Raw genomic sequence first — 10,956 nt, 5'->3', positions numbered from 1 at the left:
TTTTCTCCGGACTCATATTGCCACGTACAAGAAATGCACAAGGCAATAAATTTTGACGTCTCACTGTGTCCTAAATTAGAATAATAAACTTAAAAGTGAGAAAAGTAAATAAATAAAAAATGTTAAAAGTCAATCAAACTTCTCGAGTCACCAGGAATGGTGTCAACGTGTTGAAGTTGAAAATTAAGAAATGTTTTGTTAAGGAAGTACAAAAAAAAAAAAAAAAAAAAAAAAATTAAGGAAGAAAGAAAGAAAATATGCCTAGAAAAGAGCTCGAATCCCTAACTCACCCCACCTGGATTACAGTTACGCTGTGCTAAACAGCCGGCCACCTCGAATTCTCGCGCTAGGTCAAACAGCCCGTGCCGTAAAATCTCTTCCGGTGGACTGACTACACAGCCGTACCGGAAATAAAAATCTTAAAAAGGACCAAATATCGTATATAATTGATACCTTAATCGATAGAGCAGTAAAGTTAGGTGCCCACAAGATATGAAGTGAGTAGAAAAGTGCCAGAAGACAATAGAGAATAAAAATTTTTTTCGCGGCGGTGGTGGGGTTTGAACCTGCGACCTTATTGGTACGACAACTCCGCCTGGCAGGTGAGAGCGTGGCTCTACCGTGTGAGCTATCCACGAACACAAAAATATTCGTTTCAAACCCAAAGTCATTTCTAGATCCCTCTCTCACCCACTTCTTGAGATCGTCGATTCGTTCGCCACCATCGCGAAGTAATTTTGACCAGCAGTTAAGCTTAATAGCCAATATTCTCATCACAAACATATAACATAGAAACGATTGAGACATTGAGTATGCTCCGGTGTATGGGGTGAATTTTTAATTCAGAAAAGTGAGTGGAGCAGGCACTTATGTTGGTAACAACAAGATATGAAGTGAGTAGAAAAGTGCCAGAAGACAATAGAGAATAAAAATTTTTTTCGCGGCGGTGGTGGGGTTTGAACCTGCGACCTTATTGGTACGACAACTCCGCCTGGCAGGTGAGAGCGTGGCTCTACCGTGTGAGCTATCCACGAACACAAAAATATTCGTTTCAAACCCAAAGTCATTTCTAGATCCCTCTCTCACCCACTTCTTGAGATCGCCGATTCGTTCGCCACCATCGCGAAGTAATTTTGACCAGCAGTTAAGCTTAATAGCCAATATTCTCATCACAAACATATAACATAGAAACGATTGAGACATTGAGTATGCTCCGGTGTATGGGGTGAATTTTTAATTCAGAAAAGTGAGTGGAGCAGGCACTTATGTTGGTAACAACAAGATATGAAGTGAGTAGAAAAGTGCCAGAAGACAATAGAGAATAAAAAATTTTTTTTTCGCGGCGGTGGTGGGGTTTGAACCTGCGACCTTATTGGTACGACAACTCCGCCTGGCAGGTGAGAGCGTGGCTCTACCGTGTGAGCTATCCACGAACACAAAAATATTCGTTTCAAACCCAAAGTCATTTCTAGATCCCTCTCTCACCCACTTCTTGAGATCGCCGATTCGTTCGCCACCATCGCGAAGTAATTTTGACCAGCAGTTAAGCTTAATAGCCAATATTCTCATCACAAACATATAACATAGAAACGATTGAGACATTGAGTATGCTCCGGTGTATGGGGTGAATTTTTAATTCAGAAAAGTGAGTGGAGCAGGCACTTATGTTGGTAACAACAAGATATGAAGTGAGTAGAAAAGTGCCAGAAGACAATAGAGAATAAAATTTTTTTAAAGTTAGGTGCCCCAAACGTAAACAATAACAAGTTGCTAGTGATTTCCGTTAGGGACCGGAATAATTTACGCACAATATAGGTCTCCCAATTTTGTAGTTTGAGTTGTAGGCAATACACTTTCAGTATTGAAAATATGTTTACATAAAATCTAACAGTTGCAGAAATAATAATATAAGGCTAAATTATTATGAAAATCAGGCTCCGAATAATTCTCGTTTTGTTCACACCAGCGCAATAATTTGCTCTGGTCTAAAAATAGATAGACTGTAACTTTTGATAAATTTTAGAAAATTTTACCTTTTGTTCCATAAAATATCCATATCTGGACATTATTTGATGCATGATCGAGTATTTATGAATATGTGTTTCTTTTGCCACCTAACAGCCAAATTTTAAAGGTTATTTTTTTCTATTATTTACATTGGAACGTGAGCTGTCAAGACAGGAACATGTGGTTTGCCACGTGCTTCTCGACCTTTGTTTACGTTTGGGGCACCTAACTTTACTGCTCTATAATGAAGACATTGATATTGACCCTATTATAGACATCATCAGAAATGGACAGGCATATAATTTATGGCAATTCAACGGCTTAATAATATCATTTACAGCGTTTTATTTACTCTCGGGAAGTCTTGATTGAGAGTTGTTCGAAATCCGGCTCCTGAAATAGATCTCAATTCTCGATACCGATATATCAATTATTGACGAGATTCTTAGCTTGCTGCCAGATGACCATGGGCCTGGCCAATTTGAACAAAATTGGCCACATAGAGAATATTGTTTCTACAATTAATTTAAATTAAGATTTATATCTATTTTTAATTTTACCTAGGCGATTAGAATTTTTGTGATTATGAAAACCGATGAGTTTTCCAAAGAGATCAGTTTTAGCATTGTTTGCCCATCTAAGGTTCTATTTGGTCACTTTTCACATTGATCACTGACCTTGAGCACGCCGGTACCTTGAGGCCTTAGGCCTTAGGCCTAAGGCCTTCATCCACCCCCCCCCCCTCCCACCCGCTCTAGTCTTAACTTTGTCATCTTTCAACATCCTTTCTTTCAAAACCATTCCTGTCCTTTGTCTTGTACTTGTAGAGCTAGTCCATTGTTCATTGTCTATCATTTGAACAATGGCTACTCAGACGCATGAACCCTCGAGTTCTTCGCTTGATTTGTATGTTGGAAGACAGTTTAAAACATTAGATGAATTCCTGAAAGTTCTCGAGCTAAGGAAAGGAAGAGGTGAAACGTGGGTAAAAGCAACGGGTGGCAGCACTGTATCCTACGCAAATAAATTCATAAAGAATGATGAGCGGCATTATCCGGAGGGTCTTAGGATCAAAATAGGCAACTACAAATGTTTGCAACCAGTTCGTCAATCGCCAAGGAAAGATAGTTCCTGCAGCTTTACTATTATTTATATTGCTTTGTTCATGTACTACGTCTTTTTTTATTTTTCTTTTTTCTTTTTTTTTTTTTTGTTAGAACAGTTTATTTGACGGAATAGCAAAGTTGATTTGCCAATAAGGAGCTTTCAGTCTAGCTGCTAGGACATTGCTTTTCTCGTGGATCTATGTTATACCTACTTCTTTTCTCTGTCAAATTAGTTTCCCTTTGCTTTAAATTTTCATTTGGTGCGTTAGCAGGTAATTGCAGGCTTGACATCTGAGTGCAATTGGAATGGACTGTTTGAACATTATTATTACGTATTATTATTATTATTATTATTATTATTATTATTATTATTATTATTATTATTATTATTATTATTATTATTATAGTTTATTTTTTATTACCATACACTTTTCACTACATTTTGTCTTGCCTTTTGAAATAAGGTCGTTTAATAAATATTGGACTGAAATTAAACTACATACAACCTATTTGTTTAATCCTTTTCCTCATTGTTACTTTGATTTTATGTCACTCGTTGCATCTTTGTATTCTGGTCTCGAATTCATGAACAGCCACTTGAATATAGGGGGATAATTAATTCCAATAGACATTGCTGTGAGATTTTGTCCTCGTCCTGGAGTACTGTGGGTGGAATTCCCCTTAGGGTAGGGGAAAGGTGACTGTCTTGGGTGGTTGTTGATTGGCCCTTTACTTTGCTGTCTTCCCCATCACCCTTTTATCATTTATTCTTTCCATGTTCTTGTTCTGGAACAGAATTGAGACCATGTGGCTCCCCCTGCCTGGAATCATATAGTAGGAGAGAGATAGTTAAATGACTTTGCCCAGCATTTGACATGTCTGTGAGTAGTGATACTTTTATTTTTTTATTTTTTTTTTATTTTTGTAAATCATCTCTCTGACTCTGAGTCTTGATAAAATATGAGTATGAATAACCATTTAGTATTTATCTCCTTTTGGCGAGAAACCCCGTCTCAATGTCTGTGTGTGTTGATACTTGGTGGTCATACATTGGGTAGACTGCTGCTGTGACATATTTAGGCTTTATTCTTAGGTGCCTGTGACCCAAGATTGCAGGCATTTTTTATGTTTTGTGTACATTTTTCTCTTTCATTAAAACGACCGCAAAACGTCATAATCACACCCCCTCTCGGTGGACTCTTCATCGGTCAACACCCTGACTAAACTATCACTTTTTCCCTCTATACTAGACCATTTGGATTCCATGTCATTTACTGTCACCTCTTTGTGCACAGTTCTTCGGGACCATTTTGTTTAGCCTGGGCCTGGGATCTTGAACGAAACGGTACATATGTTAGCTTTTATACTAATTTGCATTTGCACCCATTTGAGTGTATGATATGCTATCTACGTAGGCCTTTTAAATGGCGAATGTGTCCCCAAGTGGTAATTGAGCCCCCCCCCCCCCTCCCAAATCATGAACAGGGAGATCACTTGCCATTTTTCCCATTCCCCCCCCCCCCACCACCCCTATACGTTTTTGCTCCTGTCTTGGAATAAAATTACTTGGTTTTGTTCTGGTCCTGATCGGAGACCTTGGCTGAGAGGAAAACAGTTATTTGTGTAGTTAGTTTTTGGAGATTATGGGGTTTCTCTCCTTGTAAGTCACCTCTTTGTTCTGTAATTTATGTAGGGTTGTATTTTTTGTTGTGTGTGTATAATGATTTGTAATCGAGTCTATCTGTTTCAGTTGTATCATGTGCTTGTGTCTGGTGAGACTTTTGGGTGATCTCAAACTAAGTACACGGATGGTCCGCTATTGGAATCTACATCTGTTCCCTTTTTGAACCATTTCCGTTTGCCTTATTAATTTTTTCTCGTGTGCTAATATAACTTCCTTCCTACTATCCCTAAAAGGACCTCAATGTTTTATAACTATTATAAGTGCCATCAAACCTTCAAAAACAAAGTCCTTGAAAGAATGTTGATCTCATTTCCCCTGCGGCTCACGCCGATATTGCATAAACCAAAAGTGTCCCAAGCCCGTAATCTTAACTTATAAATAAAAATAGGAGCCAAATTTTTTTTTTTAATCGTGCGGGTGCAAGTAGCTACAAATCAGTCCTTAATCTCTCTCTCTCTCTCTCTCTCTCTCTCTCTCTCTCTCTCTCTCTCTCTCTCTCTCTCTCTCTCTCTCTCTCTCTCTCTCTCTCTCCTCTCCTCCCTCTCTCTCTCTTTCTGATGTTCCGCTCCCTTAAACATATTCAAGACCCTATGACTATAAAATTTTGTTCTCTTTCCTTTTTTGTTGTTGTTGTTTTTATTTCGTTTTTCTCCGGACTCATATTGCCACGTACAAGAAATGCACAAGGCAATAAATTTTGACGTCTCACTATGTCCTAAATTAGAATAATAAACTTAAAAGTGAGAAAAGTAAATAAATAAAAAATGTTAAAAGTCAATCAAACTTCTCGAGTCACCAGGAATGGTGTCAACGTGTTGAAGTTGAAAATTAAGAAATTTTTTGTTAAGGAAGTACAAAAAAAAAAAAAAAAAAAAAAAAAAAAAAAATTAAGGAAGAAAGAAAGAAAATATGCCTAGAAAAGAGCTCGAATCCCTAACTCACCCCACCTGGATTACAGTTACGCTGTGCTAAACAGCCGGCCACCTCGAATTCTCGCGCTAGGTCAAACAGCCCGTGCCGTAAAATCTCTTCCGGTGGACTGACTACACAGCCGTACCGGAAATAAAAATCTTAAAAAGGACCAAATATCGTATATAATTGATACCTTAATCGATAGAGCAGTAAAGTTAGGTGCCCACAAGATATGAAGTGAGTAGAAAAGTGCCAGAAGACAATAGAGAATAAAAATTTTTTTCGCGGCGGTGGTGGGGTTTGAACCTGCGACCTTATTGGTACGACAACTCCGCCTGGCAGGTGAGAGCGTGGCTCTACCGTGTGAGCTATCCACGAACACAAAAATATTCGTTTCAAACCCAAAGTCATTTCTAGATCCCTCTCTCACCCACTTCTTGAGATCGCCGATTCGTTCGCCACCATCGCGAAGTAATTTTGACCAGCAGTTAAGCTTAATAGCCAATATTCTCATCACAAACATATAACATAGAAACGATTGAGACATTGAGTATGCTCCGGTGTATGGGGTGAATTTTTAATTCAGAAAAGTGAGTGGAGCAGGCACTTATGTTGGTAACAACAAGATATGAAGTGAGTAGAAAAGTGCCAGAAGACAATAGAGAATAAAAATTTTTTTCGCGGCGGTGGTGGGGTTTGAACCTGCGACCTTATTGGTACGACAACTCCGCCTGGCAGGTGAGAGCGTGGCTCTACCGTGTGAGCTATCCACGAACACAAAAATATTCGTTTCAAACCCAAAGTCATTTCTAGATCCCTCTCTCACCCACTTCTTGAGATCGCCGATTCGTTCGCCACCATCGCGAAGTAATTTTGACCAGCAGTTAAGCTTAATAGCCAATATTCTCATCACAAACATATAACATAGAAACGATTGAGACATTGAGTATGCTCCGGTGTATGGGGTGAATTTTTAATTCAGAAAAGTGAGTGGAGCAGGCACTTATGTTGGTAACAACAAGATATGAAGTGAGTAGAAAAGTGCCAGAAGACAATAGAGAATAAAAATTTTTTTTTTCGCGGCGGTGGTGGGGTTTGAACCTGCGACCTTATTGGTACGACAACTCCGCCTGGCAGGTGAGAGCGTGGCTCTACCGTGTGAGCTATCCACGAACACAAAAATATTCGTTTCAAACCCAAAGTCATTTCTAGATCCCTCTCTCACCCACTTCTTGAGATCGCCGATTCGTTCGCCACCATCGCGAAGTAATTTTGACCAGCAGTTAAGCTTAATAGCCAATATTCTCATCACAAACATATAACATAGAAACGATTGAGACATTGAGTATGCTCCGGTGTATGGGGTGAATTTTTAATTCAGAAAAGTGAGTGGAGCAGGCACTTATGTTGGTAACAACAAGATATGAAGTGAGTAGAAAAGTGCCAGAAGACAATAGAGAATAAAATTTTTTTAAAGTTAGGTGCCCCAAACGTAAACAATAACAAGTTGCTAGTGATTTCCGTTAGGGACCGGAATAATTTACGCACAATATAGGTCTCCCAATTTTGTAGTTTGAGTTGTAGGCAATACACTTTCAGTATTGAAAATATGTTTACATAAAATCTAACAGTTGCAGAAATAATAATATAAGGCTAAATTATTATGAAAATCAGGCTCCGAATAATTCTCGTTTTGTTCACACCAGCGCAATAATTTGCTCTGGTCTAAAAATAGATAGACTGTAACTTTTGATAAATTTTAGAAAATTTTACCTTTTGTTCCATAAAATATCCATATCTGGACATTATTTGATGCATGATCGAGTATTTATGAATATGTGTTTCTTTTGCCACCTAACAGCCAAATTTTAAAGGTTATTTTTTTCTATTATTTACATTGGAACGTGAGCTGTCAAGACAGGAACATGTGGTTTGCCACGTGCTTCTCGACCTTTGTTTACGTTTGGGGCACCTAACTTTACTGCTCTATAATGAAGACATTGATATTGACCCTATTATAGACATCATCAGAAATGGACAGGCATATAATTTATGGCAATTCAACGGCTTAATAATATCATTTACAGCGTTTTATTTACTCTCGGGAAGTCTTGATTGAGAGTTGTTCGAAATCCGGCTCCTGAAATAGATCTCAATTCTCGATACCGATATATCAATTATTGACGAGATTCTTAGCTTGCTGCCAGATGACCATGGGCCTGGCCAATTTGAACAAAATTGGCCACATAGAGAATATTGTTTCTACAATTAATTTAAATTAAGATTTATATCTATTTTTAATTTTACCTAGGCGATTAGAATTTTTGTGATTATGAAAACCGATGAGTTTTCCAAAGAGATCAGTTTTAGCATTGTTTGCCCATCTAAGGTTCTATTTGGTCACTTTTCACATTGATCACTGACCTTGAGCACGCCGGTACCTTGAGGCCTTAGGCCTTAGGCCTAAGGCCTTCATCCACCCCCCCCCCCCCCTCCCACCCGCTCTAGTCTTAACTTTGTCATCTTTCAACATCCTTTCTTTCAAAACCATTCCTGTCCTTTGTCTTGTACTTGTAGAGCTAGTCCATTGTTCATTGTCTATCATTTGAACAATGGCTACTCAGACGCATGAACCCTCGAGTTCTTCGCTTGATTTGTATGTTGGAAGACAGTTTAAAACATTAGATGAATTCCTGAAAGTTCTCGAGCTAAGGAAAGGAAGAGGTGAAACGTGGGTAAAAGCAACGGGTGGCAGCACTGTATCCTACGCAAATAAATTCATAAAGAATGATGAGCGGCATTATCCGGAGGGTCTTAGGATCAAAATAGGCAACTACAAATGTTTGCAACCAGTTCGTCAATCGCCAAGGAAAGATAGTTCCTGCAGCTTTACTATTATTTATATTGCTTTGTTCATGTACTACGTCTTTTTTTTATTTTCCTTTTTTCTTTTTTTTTTTTTGTTAGAACAGTTTATTTGACGGAATAGCAAAGTTGATTTGCCAATAAGGAGCTTTCAGTCTAGCTGCTAGGACATTGCTTTTCTCGTGGATCTATGTTATACCTACTTCTTTTCTCTGTCAAATTAGTTTCCCTTTGCTTTAAATTTTCATTTGGTGCGTTAGCAGGTAATTGCAGGCTTGACATCTGAGTGCAATTGGAATGGACTGTTTGAACATTATTATTACGTATTATTATTATTATTATTATTATTATTATTATTATTATTATTATTATTATTATTATTATTATTATTATTATTATTATTATAGTTTATTTTTTATTACCATACACTTTTCACTACATTTTGTCTTGCCTTTTGAAATAAGGTCGTTTAATAAATATTGGACTGAAATTAAACTACATACAACCTATTTGTTTAATCTTTTCCCTCATTGTTACTTTGATTTTATCTCACTCGTTGCATCTTTGTATTCTGGTCTCGAATTCATGAACAGCCACTTGAATATAGGGGGATAATTAATTCCAATAGACATTGCTGTGAGATTTTGTCCTCGTCCTGGAGTACTGTGGGTGGAATTCCCCTTAGGGTAGGGGAAAGGTGACTGTCTTGGGTGGTTGTTGATTGGCCCTTTACTTTGCTGTCTTCCCCATCGCCCTTTTATCATTTATTCTTTCCATGTTCTTGTTCTGGAACAGAATTGAGACCATGTGGCTCCCCCTGCCTGGAATCATATAGTAGAAGAGAGATAGTTAAATGACTTTGCCAGCATTTGACATGTCTGTGAGAAGTGATACTTTTATTTTTTTTAATTTTTTTTTATTCTTGTAAATCGTCTCTCTGACTCTGAGTCTTGATAAAATATGAGTATGAATAACCATTTAGTATTTATCTCCTTTTAGCGAGAAACCCAGTCTCAATGTCTGTGTGTGTTGATACTTGGTGGTCATACATTGGGTAGACTGCTGCTGTGACATATTTAGGCTTTATTCTTAGGTGCCTGTGACCCAAGATTGCAGGCATTTTTTATGTTTTGTGTACATTTTTCTCTTTCATTAAAACGACCACAAAACGTCATAATCACACCCCCTCTCGGTGGACTCTTCATCGGTCAACATCCTGACTAAACTATCACTTTTTCCCTCTATACTAGACCATTTGGATTCCATGTCATTTACTGTCACCTCTATGTGTACAGTTCTTCGGGACCATTTTGTTTAGCCTGGGCCTGGGATCTTGAACGAAACGGTACATATGTTAGCTTTTATAATAATTTGCACCCATTTGAGTGTATGATATGCTATCTACGTAGGTCTTTTAAATGGCGAATTTGTCCCCAAGTGGTAATTGGCCCCCCCCCCCCCCCCCCCCCCAATCATGAACAGGGAGATCACTTGCCATTTTCCCCATTCCCCCCCCCCCCCCCCCCCCCCGCCTATACGTTTTTGCTCCTGTCTTGGAATAAAATTACTTGGTCTTGTTCTGGCCCTGATCGGAGACCTTGGCTGAGAGGAAAGCAGTTATTTGTGTAGTTAGTTTTTGGAGATTATGTATGGGGTTTCTCTCCTTGTAAGTCACCTCTTTGTATGTAGGGTTGTATTTTTTTTGTTGTGTGTGTATAATGATTTGTAATCGAGTCTATCTGTTTCAGTTGTATCATGTGCTTGTGTCTGATGAGACTTTTGGGTGATCTCAAACTAAGTACACGGATGGTCCGCTATTGGAATCTACATCTGTTCCCTTTTTGAACCATTTCCGTTTGCCTTATTAATTTTTTCTCGTGTGCTAATATAACTTCCTTTCTACTATCCCTAAAATCACCTCAATGTTTTATAACTATTATAAGTGCCATCAGACCTTCAAAAACAAAATCCTTGAAAGAATGTTTTCCCTGCGGCTCACGCCGATATTGCATAAACCAAAAGTGTCCCAAGCCCGTAACCTTAACTTATAAATAAAAATAGGAGCCAACATTATTTTTTTAAATCGTGCGGGTGCAAATAGCTACAAAGCAGTCCTTAATCTCTCTCTCTCTCTCTTTCTCTCTCTCTCTCTCTATTTTGTTCTCTTTGCTTTGTTGTTGTTGTGGTTGTTGTTTTTGTTTCGTTTTTCTTCGGACTCATATTGCCACGTACAAGAAGTGCACAAGGCAATAAATTTTGACGTCTCACTGTGTCCTAAATTAGAATAATAAACTTAAAAGTGAGAAAAGTAAATAAATAAAAAACGTTAAAAGTCAATCAAATTTCTCGAGTCACCAGGAATGGTGTCAACGTGTTGAAGTT

This window comes from Berghia stephanieae, chromosome 12 (genome assembly GCF_034508935.2).
Source record: "Berghia stephanieae isolate SIO BIC M18660-M18661 chromosome 12, UCSD_Bste_1.3, whole genome shotgun sequence".
Lineage (NCBI taxonomy): Eukaryota > Metazoa > Mollusca > Gastropoda > Nudibranchia > Aeolidiidae > Berghia > Berghia stephanieae.
Note: the sequence above shows the minus strand (reverse complement) of the source record.